Below are 12,208 nucleotides of genomic sequence, written 5' to 3' on the forward strand. Positions count from 1 at the left end.
TATTTCAAATTAGCATTAAAAACCTGATTCTTTTGATGTATCTATTGGTATCAAAATTCCGTTTTTTAGAGTCTCGGTTACTATTGAGCCGGGTCGTTCCTTACCTAGTTCGCTACCACGAACTGTTTGATTTGAACCTCTTGTACACTGCGAAGGGGTGTCCACTTTTAGAAATCACGAGCAAGAAGTGTGGAGGATGCCACACATGATGTCACACTAGTGTGGCATAAACTGTGCCAAACGTGACGGAACTGTGTGTCACAAGTGACGTTCTGAGGATGACACCAGGTGGTGGAAAGTGGGCACCCCCTCGGTACAATTTTTATTTGTTTTCCATTAAGCTCTCCTCTTTCAGAGCTTTTAGACTATTTTGCGAAAATCAGAAGTATACAACACCCTTCTAACCATGGGAATCAATTCTCGAAAATGAAGGGGGGAGGAAAGAAGTGTTTTTGATTTTTTAATTATTTTTTAAAATCTAGGGGGGAGGGTTTCTTGTTTTTCTCTACTTTTTTTAGTGGAAATACCAAAATGAGTTATTTACAAAATCACCTGCTTCTACCTAAATAAGTGTAACACCCGCTACGAATGAATAATTAACCCTAATTGTAAGACAGTATTTTTTGTTTCGTTACAGTTAAATTAGATGGCGTACGTGTTGCCTTGCTTTAGGTCAAAAACTGACAAGATGCCAATGCATCTTTAGATGAGTAGCTAAAGCACACAAAAAGTGGTTTTTGAGTGTGCCCTCGAGGTGGTTCTATCTCCCACTCTCACTCCCTCGCCAAAGCGTTGACTAAGGAGTCCAAGTAGTGGTTTAGTGAGATAAGAATTTGCTTTTAGTATGGCTACAAAATAAATTGTTATTTTCCGGATAAACGGTAGGAATTTATATCGTTACATTAATTAGACTCAATTTTTTTTAGGAACGGTAAAAGGATTAGCCTACAAAACTTAATTGGGATTGCACAAGGACGATTGATTTGAGATAGGCCTGTAGATTAAAATGTTGTTGTTGTAATGTATATATTTCAAACCGAAAACGTTTAGGCTATTAGAAGCTTAAGGTCCATGTGCAAAAGTTTTGTCGAGTTTAGGGTAAAAGGCCGAGATATAAATATAAATTCTTGGAAAATTATGCCTTTTCCTTTCGTTTTCTAGAAAGTAGGTGCAATCTTCTTAAAATAGTATTTGAGGGGTTTTCCACCCCATCCCCCAAAATCCTTGAATGTTAGCCTTGATTGTTCTGTTCATTATTTTGCCCCAACAGCGTTGCCTTAATTAATTTACGGCATAGCCTAATTAAGGTATCTTGCATAAATGCGTGTTTATCTGCGCAGAGACAAGGGGGGCTAAAGAATTCCAAAGTTACCTTTAACCACCCTAAAAGGCGTTTGAGATATTTCAGCTCAAAAAAAGTTTAAGGACCATGTCCAAAAGTTTTGAGGGTAAAGTTCTACGAAATCATATTATTGAGTTAGGAATAAAGTGAAAACACCATTCGATGCCTTTTTTTATGCTGATTACGAATATAATAAGCATTTCTATTGGAAATGAATTTCAGCCCCCCCCCCCTATCTAGGCCATACCTAACCTAACCCTGAATTGGCATATATAGGGGGGGGGCTGAAGTTCATTTCCGATAGAAATGCTTATTATATTCGTAATCAGCATAAAAAAGGCATCGAATAGTGTATTCACTTTAGTGCTAACTCAATAATATGATTTCGTAGAACTTTACCGTTTAGAGTTTAGGGTGAAAGGTTGGGACCTGCTTCTAAATTCTTGGGAAATTTTGCTTTTTCTCCTTGATTATTTTGTTTGTTATTTCAGCATAGCAGCGTTGGCTTAATTGATTTACAGGTAAATTTTTCGTTTCGTCATTCATATTATTGACTTACGAATAAAGTAAAAATACCACTCGTTGCCTTTTTTTTATGCTCTTTACAAATATAATAATCATTTTTGTTGGAAATGAGTTTTACCCCACCCCTATATATACCAATTCAGAGTATATATTTGCACTTTAGGGGGGCGGGGGTAAATTTCACTCAAGAAGTGAAGTTAGGTTAATCATGATGAAAAACACTAAAATGTAATGAAAGTATAATACGTTAGTAACAAAATTATGGAAACAGCAACAGAGGATTATGGAAAGCAGGCCACCCAGAATGCATTATATTAAATATCTAGGTGCTTGTGCATTATATCTAACCCACCGCTTTATTAGACTGTACAGGGAAACCAGACAGGAAATCAGACAAACGGTTTTGATCGCAAAATGGATTGTTTCTCGGGGGTTAGGGAGGGGGAGGTACCTAGGCTAGGTTAGGCATATTTAAGGTACTGGTGCATTACGCGGGCACCGCGAAGAAGTCAATTTTGGTTAATGTTAATGAAATAAAATAAACTAGAATGAATATATAATAGTTTAGAAACAAATTTGGGCTATATATTTGCACATTAGAAGGGGATAAAGCATAGCAGATATTAAATACGTAACCTAAACTAACCTAGGTGCCTCCCCCCCCCTAAACCCCAAAAAACAATCGTTAAGTATTGTAACTCATTGACAAACCACGGCTTTGCAATCAATTATCTATAGCGGTCCCTTGCAAATACCCGTTTTACGGGTTTCGTGACTGGTTTCCTTGATACAATTTTCTTTGCGGTGTCCGCATAATGTACATGTACCGTATTTAATATATGCTATGCTTAACCCCCCCCCCCTAATGTGCAAATATATAGCCCAAATTTGTTTCTAAACTATTATATGTTCATCCTATTTTATTTTATTTCATTAGCATTAACCAAACTTGACTTCTTTCGTGTATAGTGGTGGGTTAGATATAATGCACAAGTACCAATACCTAACCTAACCGAAATACCAACTCTATATATTAAATATTTAATTAAAATATGCCAAAGTAGTAATTTATCTCACCGAGCCTAAGGTAAGTATCTCTGAACGCAGACATAAACCGATTTTAAACAGATCGAACGTCTTAAGTGTGCTACTAAACAAGTTCTAATGTATCTTGCGTAAATGTGTGTTCGCCTGCACGCAGGCAAGGACTTGCTTCTTAAACACCTTAAAAGGCTTTTGATCATCAGATCCCCAAGGGAAACTGTTCCAACCAATCCTGGTTAAGGTTACTTATAAGGCAGAAATAAGATAGGGAAAGTAGAAATATAGCTTATCATGTTCTTTTTTTGTTGTTGAAGTTGTTTGTTTTGTATTTTTTTTTCCGCAATAGTAATTAAAATTCGTTATATTGAACAGGTAATATTCAGACATTTCAAATATGAAGGTCTGAAGGTCTAAATTATTAAATTATTAAATGGTCCATTAAGCCCTGGTCCGCTCTATTATATAGGTCTTGCTCTGTCTTTTGTCATAAATAGTTTTTTTTTTGTATCTTGAATGTTTTTCTTTTCTTTGGTTATTCTGCTCTTGTGAAGTTTTTAAGTTTTATGTACTCATGTATGTAGTGTATTATCTAATTTTTCCGTTATACTCCACAATTATCATTTTTGTATATGATGTGGGTTAAAAATAAATTATTATTAATATTTGATTCCCCATTCAATGTGCTTTCCAAATAGAATATCCACTTTCAATTGTATCCCAGCACTCCTACTAATAGAGTCAGATATACCCCTAAGATACATACAAAATTTGCTGATTTTTGTATTTAGTCTAGCGTTACAATTGCTCCTATTGTGGGGAGGAAGGGAACTTTGGAATTGAGCTGTTTGGGCAGTGACTATTGTATTTGGAAAAAACATTGAATGAGGAATGTAATAGTCTTGTACTTTTTTTTCTTGACTGGTTTCTGTGTTTCTAGTAACTTAATCATTCCTACAAAATTACGTCAGGGCAAGTCGGCTTTTGGGTCTGCCGCTTTTTGAGATCTTGATCTTTCTAGGATGGCTCGGATTATTTCCCATAACATCATGTAGTAAGCAATGCTCAAACTATGATAATTTGACAATCTGATAATGTTTGTTCACACAAGGCCGACAAGGACAGTATAGACCCCAAGGGTAGACTTGATTCCAGTCGACTCCTTGTAAAGCTTTGACTTAGTCCTGAATATGGCTCCTCTCCCCAGTAGCCGTTTGGATACCTAGACCGTAAGATTTTTGTGTCCTTTCTACCCTCTGAAAAGCAATTTCTGCCATCATATATCAAGGGCAGGAAGGGGTAAAGCATTAAAGGTGTTTCAGTTGCAAAACTATCTTAATTTTTTTAGAGCTCTCGGTGTTCAAGGTTTCTCTGTTTTTAACTCTCAAGAGGACTGGTAGCCCCTCCTTGTCTGTCGTGGGTCTACTGAACTTGGCTCGTTCTACTGAACAATTTGGCTCGGCTTGGGAAATGACGGCTCCTGAAAATGACAGATCTCCAAAAAGAATCATTTCACACGTCAAATATCGGTATTTCGATATTTCAATCGGAAGAATAACGTGGGAATGGGTTAACTACGTTTTTGGTAGAGAATTCGGCAAAACAGCAAAGGACATGCGAATTATAAAAAAAAAGATGTTCAAATTTCTTCTGGGGTAGGGGAACAAGACCGCACATTGTGAACCTACCTGAATTTCTCTGTTATATGTACTTCACGTATTATCCAGAACACACTCAAGAAGTTTGCTTTGTTTGAACTAAATAAACCGGTTTTACTCTCACATTCGGTTATAATTAGCTTCTTCTTTCGTGAAATAAACTACGATGCAGGCATATTTTAATTAAATATTATAGAGGTGGTTAAGATAGATTAGGTATTTAATATAATGCGATCTGGGCGGCCTGCTTTCCATAATTCTTTGTTGTAGTTTCCATAATTTTTTTTTTCTAAAGTATTATATTTTCATAATATTTTAATATTTTTCATTTGATTAACCTAACTTTAATTCTATAGTGTGTTCTGGATAATACGCAAGTACTATTTAATTTGTTATATCCTTTGTGTTTCGCAAAATTTCTTGGTGGAATTGGAAGAGGAACACAAGAGGTATGTTTGGTACGTCTAATGAAGGCCAACAGCAAGAAACTTCGGCCTGTGGATCTGGGTTTGCAAAAAGTGCCTACGCTTTTGGATATGTAGCAAATGAAAAGCTTAGCAGCAATTTGGTGAATCAGAAATAGTACCTCATTTGATGGTCTGAATCAAGACCTCAAGATTGTCCTTTTGGTCATCCATCTAGGGTCAAATGAAAAGTAGGTTGTCCATGAAGGGGGGGGGATGTAAGAAAGGATTTAAAGGGAATCGGAACTACTTATGAGGGTTTAAAGAGGGAAGCTTTGAATAGATTGGTATTGGTATTAGGGTAGCAATGAGGTATTAGTTGTAGTAGTACTAGAAGTACGACCGCAAGTTATTCAAGACTGGCATGCTCTACCAAGGTTCGGTCGCTACTCTCGTCCAACCAGGAAACAATTACCAAGGCCGTACTTTCTTTAAAATTTATGGTACTTGTCTGTTAGCCAGTACACACTCGAGAATTTGGATATATGAAATCAGAGAATAACCGGTTTATTGCTCTTTGTATACGAAGACAATTAGCTTCGACTCAGTGGAAAACTAAATTGTAGCTATATTTTAATAAATATTTAGTTGGTATTTTGGTTAGGTTAGGTTACATTTTGCATGCAGCCCCGCTACACTTAGCCCCCGACCCCCCTAATATGTAAATATACATCTCAAATTATATATATCCTATCTATCTCAAAAACATTTCAGTTTTTAACTTCGTACCTGTAGATCCAAATTTTCGAGTTCTGGCTAACAGATAAGTACCAAATTTGTTTTAACTTATCAAGTTTATGCCTCAGTTATGACAATTGAGAAGACACTATTTTATAGAGACGTATACTTTACAGGAGGGTTTGGTTGGGTAGAAAATGGGTAGGGGGTTACAGGATTAAATGGCATTTCAAGTTTTTGATATTTATTTATTAACTTTTTTTTAATTTTTTTTAGATCATTAGATATGCTCTCAAAATTTGTACATCCAAAGCTCCCATTGTCAACTATTAATTAAATACAACAGGTATTAATATAAATGAATAAACAAATCTTAAAACGACGAAAACTAAAATTGAATATTCAAATCAAACTTAAAACGAACAAAAATCTCTACGAATAAGAGTTGACTACTGCCCCTTCCCTAACTGTAAAAGTCTAAAGCCTGCTGCGTCATTGGCGCTTTACTCAAAACGAATTATGCTACAAACATTTTCTTGAAAATTACAGTTAAATAAAACCCTGAACTGCTGAGCTTTAAGCAATTATTTTAACTATATATTAAATAGTCAGTTTACTTTTATTAGTTTTTTTCCAAGGACTGTTCGAGACACACGCAGTTTTCAAACGATTTCTATTACAAATATTTTCTGACAACATTGAAATAAAATAAAAGTTGCAGTGAAATAAAATGTTGAACTGATAAGTTTTCATCGTTAATATCATTATATATCAAATATACAGTAAAACATTATTAATTCCCTCCAGTACTGTTCAAGACAAATAGATCAAACAGTTCGTGGTAACGAACTGTAAGTAAGGAGCGACCCGGCTCAATGGTAACCGAAACTCTAGAAAACGGTATTTTGATACAAATAAATACATCAAAAGAATCGGATTTTAATGCTGATTTCAAATATATAAGTTTCATTAAGTTTAATTGTACCCATCAAAAGTTAGGTGCCTGAGAAAATTTGGCTGATTTTCAAAAAAAGGAGGAAAGACCCCCTAAAAATTATAGAACCTTAATGAAAATCACACCATCATATTCAGTGTATCAGTAAACCACAAAGTACAGGTTTCAAGCTCCTTCATACAAAATTTGGGAATTTTGAATTTTTTGCCCGTACAAATATAAAGGATGCGTGTTTATTTGTTTTTTATTTTTTTTTTTTTTTTCCAGGGGTGTTAGTTTAGACCCAGTTGTGCTAGAATATCGTGGGTGGGCTCATTGGAATGGAAATTAAAAGTTCTAGAGCCCTTTTTAAGTGACCAAGAAAAATGGAGGGCAACTAGGCCCCCTCCCACGCTCATTTTTTTCCCAAAGTCACCTGATCAAAATTTTGAGATAGCCATTTTGTTAAGCATGTTCGAAAATATAATAAGTATGTCTTTTAGGATGACTTAATCCCCCGAAAGTCCCGGGGGGAGGGCTGAAAGTTATGAACTTTACCCAATGTTAACGGGGTGGGTCGGGGGTTATGTGGGAGGATCTTTCCATGAAGGAAATTTTCATGGGGGAAGGGACATTGCTATGAAGGGGACGCCAGACTTCCCAGCATTATTTAAAAAAAGATCAGAAATTAAATATAAAAAAACAAGTATTTCAACTGCAATAGCAGCAACATCGAAACTTCAAACGAACAGAAAATATTACATATATAATTGGGCTTATCCCTTAGTCCATACCTCACTTTTTACGCCAAAGTTTTTTAGTACTTTCTTGAGGGCTACGTATTCTAATTAACGGCCTTTGTGATTAAGAGGTAATTTTTATAGATTCGGAACAACATTTAAACTTTAGCGTAAAGTGAGAAGTATTAACTAGGGGGTGAACACCCTAATATACAAATTAAAAATATATGAATATAGAAGTTCGTTACGTAAGTTAATTCGTAAGTTATGTATATTTATTACTAATAAAAACGTTTGTAAATAAAATTAAACAAGTTTCGAGAAAGCCATTTAACTAAATAAAAGTAAATTAATATAAAAATTTTGTTTTAATTATTCATGTACGGTGAGCCAAGATCAAAACCTGCATTTATTCAAAAACGTTCAAAAATTAAATAAAAAAAACAAGTTTTTTAAACTGAAAGTAAGGAGCGACAATAAAACTTAAAACAAACAGAAATTATTACGTATATGAACGGGGCTGTCCCCTCCTAAACGCCTCGATCTTTACGATAAATTTTGACTCTTTCTAAAAACTTTTTTTTTTAAAACAATAACAAACTTTAGCGAAATGAGCGAGCGTTGAGGAGGAGACAGCCCCTTTCATATACGGAATAATTTCTGTTCGTTTTAAGTTTTATTGTCGCTCCTTACTTTCAGTTTAAAAAACTTGTTTTTTTTATTTAATTTCAGTAAAGCGCCAATGACGCAGTAGGCTTTCGACTTTTACAGCTAGGGAAGGGGGCAATAGCCAAACTCTTGTTTGAAGTAATTCTTTTTCGTTTTAAACTTTTAATTCAATTTAAGCTTTCACATTCAGTCAAGTTTTGCTTTCTTTTAAGATTTATTTGTTCATTTATATTAATATTTTTGTATGTTTGTTTGCTATGATTGTTTATTTATTGTGTGTTTGCTTTGGGTTTCATTTATTCTTTAATAGTAGTTTCTGACCGTTTTGAGTTTTAATTATTATAGGAATTTATTGCTGATTTTGAGTTTAATATGACCTTCAATTTTCTTCGAAAATCTTCTTTTGTCAGAATGCTTTTTTTTTTAATTAATGTCTGTTCGATTCGATTGCCAGGTATTTAGTTAGCTATAGCCTATATTTTAGGCGGTAGAGATTTACATCTTTTGTCTCATTCCCAGTGAAGTACCTCTGGGAAAAATGTTTTGTTTGCATTTATTTGAAAAACTTCTTTTTCGAAAGTTTTTTTGAATTAATTACTGTTCCTTTTTTATTGCCAAAGTTTTTTTTATATAATAAATGTTTCTCCAGTTTTTTTGTGTCTCTAGAGTAAGAATTAAAATATCTAAATCTAATCAAATAGTTCTCACTAGTGGCTTTTGATTTATTTCAATACCCCTTTTACACTCTATGAAAGTTTCAACCTAATACTTTCGCTGTTCCTGGGACTTTTCAGATACGCCCTTCTGACAACCTAGATGCATATAGTATCTTCTGATTGAGAATTTTGACCATTAGCTGCTCCTAAGATATTGCAGATTACTCCGTTGGTAACATGGATGCATATAGTGCCTTTTTATTTAGTTTAACATCGCCTTAAGCATTCCCTGATGGTTCAATCACTGTTCAACATACCCAGAACATTTCAACTTGATGCCCAAAGCCGTTCCTGAGATGTTGCTCATGCGCCCTTTTGACAATCAGCATACACATAATGTGTTTTGATTTTGTTCACCATCCCCTAACATTCTCTGAAAGTAGTCACAAGTAAACGTAGTACCAGTTGCAAGCAGTCGCAGTCACAGTCACAAATTGTGCCTGTTACAGTCGCAACTAGTCGCATTTGCAGCCGCAGTAGTAGTATCAGTGGCCCTGAAAGTTTCAACCTAATACCCTTATCCGTTTCTAGTATATTGCAGATATGCGTTTTTGATATCGTGGATGCAGATAGTATCTTTTTATTTAGCTCACCATACCCCTCAACATTTCATGAAATTTCACCACAATACCCTTAATCTTTTCGAACGCACCCATGATCAAACATCCCCCCTTTCCCAATGATTAATTTTAAAAACTTTTTCCACAAATTACGTTTTGCAAAGAAAAGTAAAGAACTCCATTAAACAGAAAATTAGCAAAAATAAAATCAAATAATCTACAAAGCGTGAAACTACCACAAATCAGCATCGATAAATAAATGAAACTCCAACACGAACATAAATTACAATAAATAATCAAGTCGAGCATCAAACGAGCAGAAATTAACATAAGTTATGCGCAAAAACCCTGTGCTTGTCCAAGGTCAGAAGAAAATTTGCACTTTACTGAAAAAATACCAATGTTTTTACTTTTATAACTTTAATAAATTAAATAATATAATCATTTTGATTACTAAATATCAGTATATGTATATTAAACTGACAATGCACATTCATTTGTATTTTTTCAGTAAAGTGCAAATTTTGTTCTGACCTTGGGAAGGCATAGGGGTTTTGCGCCCAACTTATGTTAATTTCTGCTCGTTTTGAGTTTGACTCGGTTATTTATAGTAATTTCTGTTCGTTTCGGGTTTCATTTATTTATCGATGCTGATTTGTGGTAGTTTCACGCTTGGTAGATTATTTTATTTTATTTTTGCTAATTTTTTGTTTAATGGAGTTCTTTACTTTTCTTTGAAAAACTTATTTTGTGGAAAAAGTTTTTTAAATTAATTTCTGTTCGTTTTATACTGACATAGTCTTTTCAGGGAAAAAGAAAATAATACTTTAAATCTTTTCGTTTTTTAAGACTATAGTTTGGCCTGCAAAATTTTGATTGGATGTGTTTGGGGAAGTAATGGGCGTGGGGGGGGCTAGTTGCCCTTCAATGACTTTCGACTGTTATAAAGGGAACTAGCTCTTTGAATTGCCAATCGAATGAGCCTTATTTGAAGTTTCTATGACGACGCCTTCTATAAAAACCTTATATGCCCCCAGGGCATAACTTAAAACCCTTGCCCTGAGGGTTGTGGGGGCGGTGTCCTCCTCAAAAATATATTTTCTATCTGGAAATCAACTACGCTGAACAAAATGGCTATCTCATAATTTTGATTGGATGTGTTTGGGGGAATGATGGGCGTGGGGGGCTAGTTGCCCTCCAAACACTTCTGACTATTGAAAAGGGCACTAGAACTCTAAATTTCCAATCGAATGAGCCCCTTTTGAAGTTTCTACGACGACCCCTTCCATATGAAGTGCCCTGCTCTAAAGGAAAAAATTAAAACATAGTACATTGTGCCAACTTCGTTCTTATATGCCGTCAGGGCAAAACTTAAAACCCTTGCTTCGAGGGTTGTGGGGGAGTGTCCCCCTCAAAAATATATTTTCTATATGGAAATCAACAACGCTGAACAAAATGGATATGTTAAAATTTTGATTGGATGTGTTTGGGGGAATGATGGGCGTGGGGGGGGGCTAGTTACCCTCCAATCACTTTCGACTGTTCAAAAGGGCACTAGTCCTTTAAATTTTCAATCGAATGAGCCCTTTTTGAAGTTTCTACGACAATGCCTTATATAAAAACCTTATATGCCCCCAGGGCATAACTTAAAACCCTTGCCTTGAGGGTTGTGGGGGAGTGTCCTTCTCAAAAACATATTTTCTAACTGGAAATCAATTACGCTGAACAAAATGGCTATCTCAAAATTTTGATTGGATGTGTTTGGGGGAATAATGGGCGTGGGGGGGGGGGCTAGTTGCCCTCCAATCACTTTCGACTATTAAAAAGGGCACTAGCCACTCCAATTTCCAATCGAATGAGCCCTTTCGAAGTCTCTACGACAACTCCTTCGATATGAAGCGCCTGTCGAAGAAAGAAGAAAAACAAAACACATTGTGGCTACATCGTTCTTTACTTAGGCAGCGCTAGCGCGTTGCCTATGATAAATCCTGCATATTAAAAATGAACAAATTGGATAATTTACAATCCTTGCCCCAGGGGCTGTGGGGGCATTTGATTTCCGATTAAATGAGCATCCTCCAAAGTTTGTACGGCCACCTCTTCCCTAAAAAGTATATATATGCCCCGAGGCATAATCTACAACCCTCGCTCCGGGCTCTGGGGGGTTGTTTCAACCTTGGAGGCATTGTTATATGGTATTTGAACTATTTTGAACAAAATGGCTATTTCAAATTTTATCGGATGCGTTTGGGGAAAAGCGGGTGTGGGGGAGGGAGGGGGGCTAGTTGCCCCCCGATCACTTTTGGCTCTTAAAAAGCGAACTAGAAATTTCAATTTCAAATCAAATGAGCCTCGTCCAAAATTTATACAACCACCCCTTACGTAAAAACCTTAAATGCCCTCAAATTGGATGCATTTGGGGAAAAGAGGGTGTGAGGTGGCTAGTTACCCTTCGATCACTTTTGACTCTTATAAAAGAACGAGAATTTTCTATTTCCAATCAAATCAGCTTCCTCCAAAGTTTATGCGACGTTTAACTTACAGCTGTACCCACGGGCTCTGGGGGGGGGGTGTCAACCATGGAGGCATTGTTATATGATTTTTGGACTATTTGAACAAAATGAATATCTCAAAATTTTGATTGGATGCATTTGGGGAAAAGGGGGCATGGAAGGGGGCTAGTGGCCCTCCGATCACTTTTGACTCTTAAAAAGGGATCTAGAACTTTCAATTTCCAATCAAATGGGCCTCTTCCAAAGTTTATAAAGCCACCCTTTCCATAAAAACCTTATATGCCCTTGGGGCATAACTTACAACACTTGCTCCCAGACTCTGGGGGGCTGTGTCGACCCAGGAGTTCTTAGTAACAGATCTTTGGACT

General features: G+C 35.8%; 1 protein-coding gene across 1 annotated transcript in view; it reads left to right on the plus strand.

The window, feature by feature from the left end:
* Positions 1 to 740: 740 nt before the first annotated feature.
* LOC148948119 (uncharacterized) overlaps positions 741 to 12,208 on the plus strand; it is a 119,341-nt gene continuing 107,873 nt past the window's right edge. The window contains exon 1 of the mRNA XM_089095197.1: positions 741 to 881. The gene's annotated coding sequence lies outside the window, so the exon portion shown is untranslated. The remainder of the gene's footprint in view (positions 882 to 12,208) is intronic.

Source organism: Artemia sp. Qi Xiang Cuo, chromosome 10, assembly GCF_049724085.1.
Source record: "Artemia sp. Qi Xiang Cuo chromosome 10, ASM4972408v1, whole genome shotgun sequence".
In the NCBI taxonomy this organism is placed as follows: domain Eukaryota; kingdom Metazoa; phylum Arthropoda; class Branchiopoda; order Anostraca; family Artemiidae; genus Artemia; species Artemia sp. Qi Xiang Cuo.